This window comes from Acomys minous, assembly GCF_964271855.1.
Source record: "Acomys minous genome assembly, chromosome: 9".
NCBI classification, from domain to species: Eukaryota; Metazoa; Chordata; class Mammalia; order Rodentia; family Muridae; genus Acomys; species Acomys minous.
Genome location: NC_140490.1, coordinates 82,039,575 through 82,053,027, shown reverse-complemented (window position 1 = coordinate 82,053,027; position 13,453 = coordinate 82,039,575).

Genomic DNA, 13,453 nt, shown 5'->3' with positions numbered 1-13,453 from the left:
ATGTCCATGTGGCGGGGTGGTGCCACATGCGTTTAATCCCAGCACTTGGGAGGCAGAGGCAGGTGGATCACTGTGAGTTCAAGGCCAGCCTGGTCTACAAAGTGAGTCCAGGACAGCCAAGGCTACACAGAGAAACCCTGTCTCTAAAAACTAAAAAAAACAAAAGCAAAACCAAAAAACCCCCACATGTCCAAAGCCTTTAGCAGGTTCCCTAAAAGCTGCGGAATCAACACACACACACACACACACACACACACACACACACACACACACACACCCTCCGCTTCTCCAGCAGGCATTTGGGCGGGCATCCCTTTCTTCCAGGCTGGTAGGAATGCCATCCTTACAGCCGAGGGCCAGAGTTGTACAGGGTAGGCCTGCACAGGCGCCTCTCTGCCTTAACCCATGGATATGGCACCAACAGAAATACACCTCACCCGGGAGAAACTGAGGCAGGAGCATGGAGAGATGCAGACCAGCCTGGCCATCACCATGAGATTTGGTCTGAAAACAGAACAATAAAACAGAAACTATGAGGCTAAATGAAAGAAGAAAGAGTAAATTTTAAGATAAAAATTGAAAAGGAATTAAAAATTGAGAGAAAACACCAATTCATTTCAAACAGAAATTAATTCATTTTTAGGATAAACAGCCTACAAAATGGCTGGGTGGGCTGAGGCAGGAGGAGCTTGGAGTTTCAGGCCAGCCTGGGCTACATAGAAATGTGTTGACTTCCTAAGCTTCTTGGAGAGTGAGCAGTCAGTGATCCAGTTGTCCCTGACTATGACAAACGGCAGGAAGAAAGGTCACTTGGGTACGGCCCTGTGTTCCCAGGACTGTCTCCTGCCAGCCATAAAACTGCGTGGTTTGACATCGGGCCCTGGGGATTCGAACTCTGATCCTCATGCTTCACCAGGAGCCTCCTCCTGGGCTCTGCGGGGCTGCAGCTGCACAGTCCATCACCTCCCCCCCCCCCCGCCTCCCCTGCCCCCAACAACTTCTGACCCTCAGCCTGGTTAACCAGAGGGAGGGGTCTCTGGACACCCTAACCTCACCCCCTCCTGCTGCTGGGGAAACGGAGGCACGGGGGTGTGTGAAGGCTCTCTCTGTCTGCCCCCTCCCACCCCTGTCTCCTGCTGTCTTGGCTCCACATCTGGGGTGACTGGATGGAATGGGGGGGGGGGAACAACCACAAGATGCCAAAGCAAATTACAGCTGTGGGCATGAGGGGGTTGTACAGCTGCGTACGGTGTGTGTGTGTGTGTGTGTGTGTGTGTGTGTGTGTGTGTGTGACTGTGTGGGGGAATGCGATGTGTGTGGGGGTGCAGCTGCCAGGCGTGGGGAGTGCGACTGTGGGGAGTGAGACTGTGGGGGAGGGGGATGTGGCTGCCGCAGGGGGATGGGAGGGTGCAATAGCCAGGGGTGGGTTGAAACTGGGGGGTAGGGCTCCAGGGGAGGACTTGGGCGCAGAGAGGGTACAGCTCTGGGGTGCGACTGCCAGGGGAAGGGGTATATGGCTGCAAGGAAGGGGTGCAGCTGCTGGAGAGTGTGACTGCCAGGGATGGGGGTGAGACTATGTGTGTGTGTGTGTGTGTGAGGCAGGGGGCTTGCTGTTTTGGGGGGATGCGGCTGTGCTGGAGAGGTGTATGGCTGCGGAGGGGGTTAAGGGGTGCTGGGGGAGAGGGCACTGAGCTTCTCTTTTTGGATCAACAGCCAGACCCATGTGACGTGGAACACACCTCTGTGGCAACCAGTGGGCTGTTGTCTGTCCACTGTTAGCAAAAACGCTGCCCCATGACTCAGTCAGTCAGTCAGCAAACAGCGGGCTGAGTGCTCACTCTGGCTGGCGCCATTCCTGGCACCCATGAGGACGGGCGACCCGACACTTAGCCTCTCTGAGACTCAGTTTTCTTGTCTATAAAATGAAAACAAAGAGGGGAAAACAGCAGCCAGTGCTCTGTGCGGGCGGACGAGCTGCGTGGTGCCAGGCTCCTGACTGAACCTCTCTGAGCCTCTCCAGCCTGTCCGCACAAGAGTGCACGGCAGGGCTGGGGCTTCTGAAGGAGGACCAGGAGGCCTCAGGTAGTGAAAGGAAGAAAGAGGAATCCAGAAGAGGGCTGAGCACCCAGCCAGAACCCAGTGCCCAGCGGCCCCCTCAGGGAAGAGCAGCGACGAACAGCGCACAGGCAGCTTCCCCCTGGGAGGTTCCTCTTGCAGTCTACCTTTAGTTCTTCCTGCTGCTGGTAGAGCCACACCAACCAATCCTTCCCACAGCCAGAGCCCTTAGCCTCTGTCTTGGGCACACTGTTGGTGCTCCATAAATGCACAGTGATAATAAAGTAATGAGGAGCAGGGCGTGGTGGCACACACCTTTAATCCCAGCACTCGGGAGGTAGATGCAGGCGGATCTCTGTGAGTTCGAGGCCAGCCTGGTCTACAGAGTGAGTCCAGGACGGCCAGGGCTACACAAAGACCTTGTCTCAAAAAACCAAAAAGAAAGATTCGCGATGGAATCTGCCGCCTGCCCCTCCATCTGCGCTGTGACATTGGGAGGATGAAGGAAAATACAAAAGAGCAAAAAACATTGATGATACTGGTTTGTTTTTCTTGGCATTTTACTTTTTGAAACAAGTTTTCACTTACGTAGCCAAGGTTAGGCTCAATGCGCCTGCCTCGGCCTCTTAAGTGCTGGCCTGACAGGCTCGTCCCACCTCACACTGGGCTAGTTCTTAGTTTCAGCATAAAGCCAGAAACCCAGAGAGGCTGAGCTGCTCACCCAGATTCACACAGCTTCGAGCCTGGGCACCCCAGGCGATGTGGAAGAGCCGTTGGCGTTGGCGACCCAGCACGTCCCCAGATTAGCAGGCGGGGGCAGCCGCAGTGCTTCCGGGGGGGGGGTCAGAGGGGGGGTTCATTCACAAATCCAGGGCCGCTGTGATTGCAGCTGCCTCCTGGGCTGTGGGTGGCCTCTGTCCCCGCCCTCCAGCTCGCCCTCCCTGGCCGTGTCCCCCTCCCCTTGTCCCCGGCACCCTCCTTCTACTCACTGGGCTCCACGGGACCTCCGGTGAGTCGGGGACATCTCGGCCCAGCATGGAGGTCCCGGGGCCCCCAGTGTCCGGGAAGCCGGGGGAGACGTCTGTCAAATGGCAGCTGTGCTACGACATGACAGCGAAGATGTGGTGGATGGTGAGTGCGGAGCGCGGCCGTCCCAGCAGGGGTGGCCCAGGAGGGAGTGGGGATCCCAAGCGGGAAGACCGAGGCTCAGGGCATGACAGGCTACTTTTGTGTCTTCTACCTGGGAAGGTGGCCGAGCCCACTAGGCCTCAATCTAGGGCCGGACAGGCGCCCAGCTAGACCTGGGCACACGCAGGGGCTCCGGGGTCCCGCTGTGTGACCCGCCTGAACCCCCCCCCGCCCCCTCCCCCCGCGTCTCTGTGTCCAGGAGGGAAATGCACCCACTTGGGGCGACAGTCACTGGCTGAAGGGAGGTGGCGGGATTGTTTTCCTGTCTGTGGATGTCGCCCTACACTAGGAATCCTTCTGGAAGCTTGGGGAGGGTATTGAGGGGTGGGTTTGGCTATGAGAGAGGGCAGCCACAGTCACACGTCCTGGGCATTCGTTTAGTTGCCCAAGAGCCACTTGGTTGTCTGTGCGTAGCCTCCATGTGGTTCCGGGGCACATACTGCTGTTTGACCTTGCGTTGTGTCTCACCTTCTCTGGGCCACAGGTTTGGGGGGAGAAGGGAGGTGAGGTGTGCGGGGGGTGGGGGGTGGGGGGTGGGGGGGGTGTCTCAACTTCTGCTGTGCAAGTACCAAGGACAATTGGGGTTTGAGGTAGGATGAAGGGGCCTGTGGCAGCTACTGATGTGTTATCCAGCTGAGGCAGCCGGAATCTGCAGCAACAGGCACCTCTGCGGCCCAGTCCACACAGCTCTCTCTGCGCTCAGGCGGCATTTATTGAGCACCTACTGTGTTCCAAGGTCTGTCCCCACCAGAGGCCCCCCCAGTTCCCTTGACTAGAACTCCGGGGGTGGGGGTGCGCTCAGAGAGTTAAAATAATGACGTGTAATAGATGGAAAACAGTTAGGGTGGAGGAAGTCAGGGGGCCGTAGAAAAGCGGGAAGCCAGGGCAGCCTCCCGAGACACCTGGAGATCTGAGCTAAGGTGCACGGACGATGGAGTTTGCCAGCAGAGCTACCAGAATGTAAAACCAGAGCCCAAGCAAAGGCCTCGGGGCTGAGGACAGAGCTATGCAAAGGCCCCGGGGCAGGAGGCAGCCTAGTGTATAGAGGAGGCCCCTGTGGCTGAGCAGAGGGAGGAGGAGCAGGGGACCAGGGCAGGCTGCAGGGAAGACTTTTGCTGTGACCCCAAGGGAGGTGGGAGATAGTAGTGGTGGCTGAGGAAGAGCTTACCCTGGACCTTTTTGAAAGTCCACTGGGTTCTGAGGGAGAAAGGCACAGCTGGGGTTGACGTGGCATCTGAGGGTGGTGGGGAACGCCAAGGAAGGAAGTGGGGGTGTTTTCAGACCATGAACGGGTGGGACCTGGGATTTTCTATAAGGAGCCCAGAGACCGATCTGTGAAAGTCACACAGTGAGAGGGGCAGAGAGGAAGCCAGAGGTCACAGGTCACAGGTCACAGGTCAGAGCAGGAACAGTTCAGTCTGCAGACAATGGAAGAAAAAACCCAGCCCCAGCATCCAAAAGGAGGAGGCAGGGGGATGTCTGTGAGCTCTCAAGGCTAACTTGATCTGCAGAGTGAGTTCAGGATGGCCTGAGCTACACAGTGAGACTCAAAATAAAATGAAATAAAAATGGAGGCAGCTGGCCTCGAACATCAGTGCCTGTGGAGGCCTGTGCAGGGCTGACACCAGGCAGGTGGGTCGCCCTCCATTACCTGCACTTTACCTGTGAGGCAGGGCCTTTCTGGCCTGGAGCTCGCTGATTGACTATCTGGGTCTTCCTGTCCCTGCTTCCCCAAGTGGCTTGTATCGTTTTGTTTTGTTTTCCCCGAGACAGGGTTTCTCTGTGTAGCCTTGGCTGTCCTGGACTTGCTTTGTAGACCAGGCTGGCCTTGAACTCACAGCGATCTGCCTGTCTCTGCCTCCCGAGTGCTGGGATTAAAGGCATGCGCAAACCATGTCCGGCCCCAGCTGGCTTTTGACAGGAGCTCTGGGACTCGAACCAGCGTCTGCTCTGTGCCTGCAGGCACGTCGCCGATCTACCCGGTTCCGAAGGAATTTTATTAACTGTGCTTTACACACGCGGCGACGGGAGATGGAGGCTGTGACAGCCCACTCTAGCCACCGCTGATCTGTTCAAGAACAACCCTGGCCAACTCTCCCTGCCTCAGTTTCCTCGTTTTCGGCTAGAGTAAAGGACGCATGGGTGACGTGGTCTCCACGAAGGGGCTTTCCACGGGGTGCGTCAGGAACTGCGTAACAGTCACAGAAGCTAAGCAGGAGGGATTGTGGTTAGGTTGCTGAAGGCTTCTGCAGCGGCCGCCTTCATTGGACACTGATTATGTGTCCTGGTGAAACGGGAAGCGCCGACCGGCCACGCCCGGCATTGGGGGGCAGGGGCGCTGATGTGTGGGTCAACTTCAGATCCTGCGTGCTCTGAGAAGGGGAAGGGGCGAGGATGGGAGAGTGGGGGATTAGGAAGAGAGTATGGGGGAAGTGGAGAGCGATGGGGCAGAGGTCCAGGGCAGGCGGCAGCGCCATCTGTGCAAAGGCCCTGGGGCAGGACGGAGCCTGGCATGGCGGAGGAGCTTGGAGGAGGGAGAGAAGGAGGCAGAGGCCAGGGCCGGGTGGAGGATGGCAGACAGGTGTGAGTTCCCTGTTCAGCAAGTGGCTACCTCCTGCCTTCCGCTCCTGGTCTGCGCCACCCACCACCTCCTGCGCCACACTGGAGTGCAGGGTCCCTGGTCGCTGTCTCCGCAGCCTGCGCCCGCCAGGCCGCCGCCCACTCTACCCACATCTGAAGCTCCGCGGAGCCGGACAGTCTGCTGCAAACCACGGAATGTTCCCCAGAGCGCCCGGCGGGATGTTGGGGGGCAGAGGGAGGCGGGAGACCCAGTTGAAAGACAGAGCAGGGCCAAGCTGGGGCCATGGGGCCAGCGTTGGAACTGTTGACACTCACAGCTCCAGAGGCTGGGCTCAGGGACGTCGGGCCCTCAACACGACGGAAAACATGGAAATGGAGCTGGGGGGGGGCGTGGCTCTCTGTCCGCGAGGACTCAGGCCTTTGGGGACAGAAGGACGTGGAGATGCTGACAAACCAGGGGGTAAAAACTAATCATACCCAGCAGATAGAAATGGATGGGTGGGTGGATGGACTGGTGGACCGATGGACAGACGGACGGATGGGTGGACGGATAGGTGGTTGGATGGATGGATGGATGCATCGATGGATGGATGGGTGGATGGATGGATGGATGGACGGGTGGGTGGATGGATAGGTGGGTGGATGGATGGATGGATGGACGGGTGGGTGGATGGACGGACGGACAGATGGGTGAATGAGTAGGGTGACTGACATGTTGTGCCTTCTTGGCTTATAGGGTGTTCTTGGTTTCAAACTTAGATATTTTCTTCTACATGCTTTATGCTGAGAATCCCAACACAGGGCTGGAGAGATGGCTCAGAGTTTAAGGGCACTGGCTGCTGCTCTTCCAGAGGTCCTGAGTTCAGTTCCCAGCAACCACGTGGTGGCTCACAACCATCTATAATGGAATCCGATGTCCTCTTCTGGCCTGCAAATACACATGCAAATAGAGCGTTCATATGTATAAATTATATAACCAAATAAACTTTTTTTTTTTAAATACCAACACTAGCCAGGCATCAGTAGGGCACACCTTTTAATCCCAGAATTTGGGAGCAGAGGCAGCTGGATCTTTGAGTGTGAAGCCAGGTTCAACTACATAGCTAGTTCCAGGGCAGTTCCAGATATCTAGTCTGGAAAAAAAAAAATTTTTTTTTTGAAGGAGTAAAGGAGTCAGCTCCAACCACCCTTGTTGAGAGCTGCCAGCCTGAGTTCAGCCCCAGGTCCCACATGCTAGAAGGGCATAAGAAATCCAGCTCACCGGGTGTGGTGACCCACGCCTTTAATCCCAGCACTCGGGAGGTAGAGGCAGGTGGATCGCTGTGAGTTCGAGGCCAGCCTGGTCTACAAAGCGAGTCCAGGACAGCCAAGGCTACACAGAGAAACCCTGTCTCAAAAACCAAACAAACAAACAAAAAAAGAAATCCAGCACAGTGTCCTGTGGCCCTCACACGCACAAAGCACGGACAGTTTCATTTCACAGTAGTAGCCATGATCAGATTGCTCCTCGCTTCTCACACCGTGGACCACGTAGTCCACGTTGGGGTGCAGTGAGGGCTCCACCTGATGCCAAGCTTGTTCCCTCCAGCCTCCTCTTCCTCCTTCTGCCTGCTGCGGGCACTCTCTGGGGTGATCCCTCCCCCACTGGGCTCGGGACCCACCACAGAGAAATCAGTGGAAAATTAAATGCCGCCTGTGCGCCCAGGAGCAGCCACCCCAGCCCAGCTCCTAATGACCTGTTCCTGGGGATTGTTCCCAGCTGGTGTGGCTGGGGCTGGGGCCCATGCCACCCAATTTGAGGGACACAGGCATTGTATCTGCGATGGAGGGTGCAGTTGGATGCAGCCTGTGGCATCTGAGGAGTCTGAGGCAGGGGGATGTTCTCACGGGTCTGTGGTTGGACCCACTTGGGCTCCCGTGTCTGTGGCTTCAGCTCCGAGCCTTTGGTCACGCTGCCTCTACAATCACAGCGCCGTGTCGCCTCCACACTATGATCTCTGTGCCTTGTGTCCCTGCTTGGTCAGGTGCATGAACTGGGCTGTGCAGAGTCGGGTCCTTAGGGGGCCTTTCCTGTCTGGAGTTTGGAGAAAGAAATATCTGGATTGTTGAGGAACCTGCATCTGTCTGTATACTCAGGACTCCACGGGCAGAGAGCATCTGCCTAGCACCTCATGATCATGGCATCACCCCAGTGCCCACAGGGCTGAGGCAAGTCATTCTTGGCTACATAGTGTAGACTAACTAGTGTGATCTACAGAGCAAGTTCTAGACAGCCAAGGCTAAAACACCCCAGGGACATGTGTTTTCCTGTTGATATATTTACTCATATTTAGATGGGTTGGGGTATCCTGGACTCAGCTAAGTCTGTGGCCTCCACCCACACCAAGCCAGGAGCACCCAACTCAAACAATCTCACATAGCCTAGGCCGGCCTCGAACTCACAAAGATTCACCTGTCTCTGCCTCCTTCCTGGGTACTGGGATTAAAGGCACACACCAGAGCTTTTGCACGCTGCATGGTACTTTGAGGTAAGATCTGCCCCAGACTAACTTTATGTTCAGCTGGGGTGTCCTACCTGGGCAGCGACATGGGAGCTCGTGTGTCCTGTGCTGGGCAACGCAGACTAGCGTATTCCAACCTGAGGCAACGGGTGCAATACTGCATGTGAACGCGAGAGGGGAGCACAGGACCGCGAGCTGCCATTGCCGGTTGCGCATGCGCTGCACAGCACAGGGGCACCAGGGAGATGATAGCAGGTGTCTGCTGGTGACTGCAGGTGTCTGTAGGAGTCTGTAGGTGACCTCAGGTGACTAGGTGACCTTGGGTGACTATAGGTATCTATAGGAGTATTCAGGAGACATCTGTGGATGACTGTGGGTACCTGGAGGTGACCGGAAGTGACCACTGGTTACTATAGGAGCCTGTATGCATCTACAGAAGTCTGTAGGTATTTGTAGGAGTTCGTGGATGTCTGTAGGAGTCTGTAGAAGATTGTAAGTGTCTGTAGTTGACTATATGTGCCCATAGGAGCCTGTGGGTGACTATAGAAATCTATAGGTGTCAGCAACTATAGCTGTCTGTAGGATTTGTGTCTGTAACTGTAGTTGTCTGTAGATGTCTACAGAAGTCTGTGGGAGTCTGTAGGCAAGAATGGGCGACTGTGGGTATCTATAAAAGTCAATATGTTGCCGGATGTGGTGGCGCACGCCTTTAATCCCAGCCCTCGGGAGGCAGAGGCAGGCGGATCGCTGTGAGTTCGAGGCCAGCCTGGTCTACAAAGTGAGTCCAGGACAGCCAGGGCTACACAGAGAAACCCTGTCTTGGAAAAAAAAAAAAGGTCAATATGTGACTGTGCCTGTGGGTGACTGTAGGGACCTGTGGGTGACTGTAGACAGCCATGAGTGACAGTAGGAGTCTGTAGGTATCTATAAGAGTCTGTAGGTGACAGGTGGTGTGTGGGGGTATTGTAGTAGCCTGTAGGTGTCTGTAGAAGTCTGTAGGTGTCAATAAGTATCTTTAGAAATCTAAAGGTGACTGCTGGTGTTTGTGGGTACTATAGAAACTTCTAGGTCTGTAGGAGTCTTTAGGTGACTGTAACTGTCTCTGGGTGACTGTAGGTGATCATGAGTGAGTGTAGGAGTCTATAGGTATTAGTAAGAGTTATAGGACAGTGTAGGTGTCTATAGGAATATATAGGTGTTTGTAGGTATCTGTAAAAGTCTACCGGTGCCTGTAGGTGACTGTGAGAGTCTATAGGTATCTATAGGAGTCTATAGGTATCTATAGGAGTCTATAGGTATCTATGACTATACTAGTCTGTGGCTATTTGTAGGAACCTATGGTAATTGCAGGAATCTTCTGTGGTCGTCTGTAGGAGGTTGTGGGCTGCTGTATGAGGATGTAGGTGGCTGTGGATTCTATAGATGTCTGCAGGTGTTTGTAGGGGTCTGAAGGTGACTGTGGGAGTGTATAGTTGTCTGTAGAAGTTTGAGTGCCTATAAGAGTCTATAGATGGCACTGTTTGTAGAGGTCTATAAATGTCCTTAGTTGTCTGGAGGAGTCTGTGGGTGACTGGAGGAATGTACAACTACTGTAGGAGTCTAAGGGTGTACGTAGGAGGTTGTGGGTTTCTGGAGAGGACTGTAGGTGTCTATAGGAGTCTGTATTTGTCTGCTTGTTCATAGGTGTCTGTAGGAGCATATAGGGAGCTGTAACTGTATCTGGGTAACTGTAGGTATCTGTATATATGAATCCTAGAGTCTTTGGGCTTTATGGGTACCATAGGAGTCTATACATGTTTGTAGGAGTGTGTAGATGTCCTTAGGTGTCTGTAGGAGTTGGTGTGTGTCTGTAGGTGATTCTATGAGTTTGTGCACGTCTGCAGATACCGACTGGAGCCTGAAGGCATATCTTGGTTTCTGTAAAAGTGTGTAGAAGTTTGTAGGTGATGGGAGGAGTAGGTGTCCATAGGAATATATAGAGTTTTGTGTGAATCTATAGGTGACTTAGGAGTATGTGGGTGTCTATAGGTGTCTGTAGGTAACTATACAAGTCTATGTATGTCTTTGGGAGTCTATAGTTATTGTAGCAACCTGTGGGTGCCTGTGGGACAGTGTAAGTATCTGTAGAAGTCTATAAGGTGTCTGCAGGCATCTGTGGGCATCTATATAATTCTTAGAAGTTTGAAGGTGACTGTAGGTATCTGTAGGCATCTGTGGGTGTTTGTATGCACCTATGGGTGTCTGTAAATGTCTGTAGGAGTCTTTAGATGTCTATCAGTATCTATAGAAGTCTGTAGGTATCTATAGATGACTATACAAATTTGTGGGTGTGTGTAGGAATCTATAGTTACTGTAGGAATCTATGGGTGTCTTTAGGAGAATGTGAGTATCTGTAGGAGACTGTGGGTGTGTGTAGGTATTGTGTAGGAGCCTGTGTATGTCTCTCAGAGCCTTTAAGTGTCTGTGGGTGTCTATAGGAGTCTGAAGAAGATGATTGTTGGTGTCTATAGGTGTCTGAGAGTCTGAAAGATTCTATAGATTTCTGTAGAAGTATGGGTGTCTATGGGTGTTTGTAGATTTCCGTAGGAGTCTGTGAGAGTTTGTAGAATCCTGTAGGGATTTGTAAGAGTCTGTAAGTATCTATAGGTGTCTCTAGGAGTCTGTGGCTATCTGTAGGTGTACGAAAGCCTGTACTGTCTAGAAGGGTCTGTATGTGTTTTTAGGAGTCTGCCGGTGTCTGAAAAGAGTTGTAAGAGTCTATAGCTGTTCATAGGAAGGTGTCTGTACAAGATTGTATGTCTGTGTGGGAATCTATAGGTATCTTTAAGAACGATTAGATGTTTATACAAGTCTCTAGATATTTGTAGGCAACTATGGGCATTGGTAGTTGTCTGTTGAATACTGTAGAAGCTTATAGGAGTCAGTAGAATCTATAGAAATATATAGATATCTGCAGAAGACTATAGCGGACTGTAGACAATTGTAGGTGTCTATAGGCATTTGTGGGTGTGTGTAAGGATCTCTAGTCTGTCCATTTATAGAGGAGTATATGTGCTTTTAGGTGTCTAGAAGTTTGTTGGAGTTTGTAGGCATATATAGGGGTCTTTAGGAGTCTGTAGGTGTCTGAGAGTGGCTATGAGATTGTAGGTGTCTTTGGGAGTTTTGGGGTATCTGTAAAAGTGTATGGGTGTCTGTAGGCATCTGTGGGTACCTGTAGGGATCTTTAGGTGTTTGTTGGTGTGTACAGGAGTCTGTAGAAATCTGTGGGTGTTTGTGGGTGTCTGTGTAGGGTTGCAGGTGTCTGCAGGAGCTTGTAGGTATCTGCAGGAGTGTATAGGTGTCTGGAGGAGTCTGTAGATATCTATAGGCATCACTGTGTGTCTGTTGTTCTTTGTTGGAGTCTGTAGGTATCTGTAGGCATCTTTTGGTGTCTGTAAAAGTCTGTAGGGAACTGTATGAGTCTATAGGTGTCTCTAGTAATATGTAGAAGTCTATAGGCATCTGTAGGTGACTATATAAGTCTGTTAGTGTCTTTAGGAGTCTATAGTTGCCGAAGCGACCTGTGGAGGTCTGTAAGAGAGTATAGGTGTCTGTAGGAGTCTGTAGGCATCTATAGACATTGTGGGTGTTTGTAGGAATCTATGGTTGGCTATAGGTGTCTGTAGAAACATGTAGGTGACTGTAACTAACTGTATCTGGGTGAATATAGATACCTATAGGTGACCTCGAGTGACTGTAGGGGTCTACAGATATTTGTAGGAGTCTATAGGAGACTCCTATAGTCTGTGTTTTCTGTGGGTACTGTAAGAGCCTATACATGTGGGTAGGAGTGTGCAGGTGTTCTTAGGTGAGTGTAGGAGGGTGTAGGAGTCTGTAGAAATCTGTAGGTTTGTGTAGAAGTCTGTAGGTGTCTATAGGCAGATCTTGAGTCTGCAAAGGTCTGTAGATCTCTGTAGAAGGCGATTGATAACTGTAGGAGTCTTTAGGCTTCTCTAGGCATCTGTAGGTGTCTATAGGAATATATAGTTACTGTTGCAAGCTGTAGATGTCTGCAGAAAGGTGTGGGTGCCTATAGAAGTCTCTAGGTATCTGTAGGCATCTGTGGGTGTCTATAAAAGACTGTAGGAGTCTGAAAGAAGTCAGGGTCTGTAGAGGTCTGTAGGTGTTTATAGACGTCTATGGGTTTTTGTAGTTGTCTGATGGAGTGTCTAAGTGTCTGTAGGAGTTTGCAGGTGTCTGTAGGCATTTATGGGTGCCTATAAAAGTCAGTGGGAGTCTATAGGTGACTGTAGGATTCCGTAGGTGTCTATGGAAGCCTGTTAGTGTCCATGGTGACTATACAAATGTTTAGGTGTCTATAGGAATCTATAGTTACTGTAGGAATCCGTGGGTGCCTGTAGGAGCATGCAGGTGCCTTTAAAAGTTAGTAGGAGCTTATAGGTGACTATACAAGTCTGTGAGTGTCTGTAGGAGTCTGTGGGTGTCTCATGGCATCTGTAAGTGTTTGTGGGTGTCTATAGGAGGCTGAAGGTGACTGTATGTGTCTGTAGATATCTGGAGGCATCAGTGGGTGTCTGTAAGTGTCTGTGAAATCTGTAGGTGTGTGTAGGAAATGTAGGTGTCTGGAGATGATGATATTAGTCTGAGTTTCTGTAGGAATCTATGGTTACTGTAGAAATACGTGGGTGTTTATAGGAGCCTCTGTGTGTCTTGGAGAGTCTGTAGGTGACTCTAGGTGCCCGTAGGCATCTGTGGGTGTCTGCAGCTGTCTGATGGAGTCAGCAGGTGTCTGTAAGAATCTGTTTGCATCTGCAGGAGTTTGTCAGTTCCTGTAGGTATCTTAGGTACCTATATATAGGTGAGTATAGGTGACTGTAGAAACCTGTAGGTGTCTATAGGAATATGTAGGTGCCTGTTGGGGGTTGTCTATTGGTGACTGTTGATAAAAGTAGGTGACCATGGGTGTTTGTAGGTGGCTGGAGTGACTGTAAGTGACAGTTAATGTCTGTTGAAGTTTATAGGTGATTGTGGGTGTCTGTGGGTGACTGTAGGTACATTTAGGTACCTGTAGGTGACCATAAGTGACTGTAAAATTTTGTTGAAGATGGATGGTAACTATAGGTATCTGT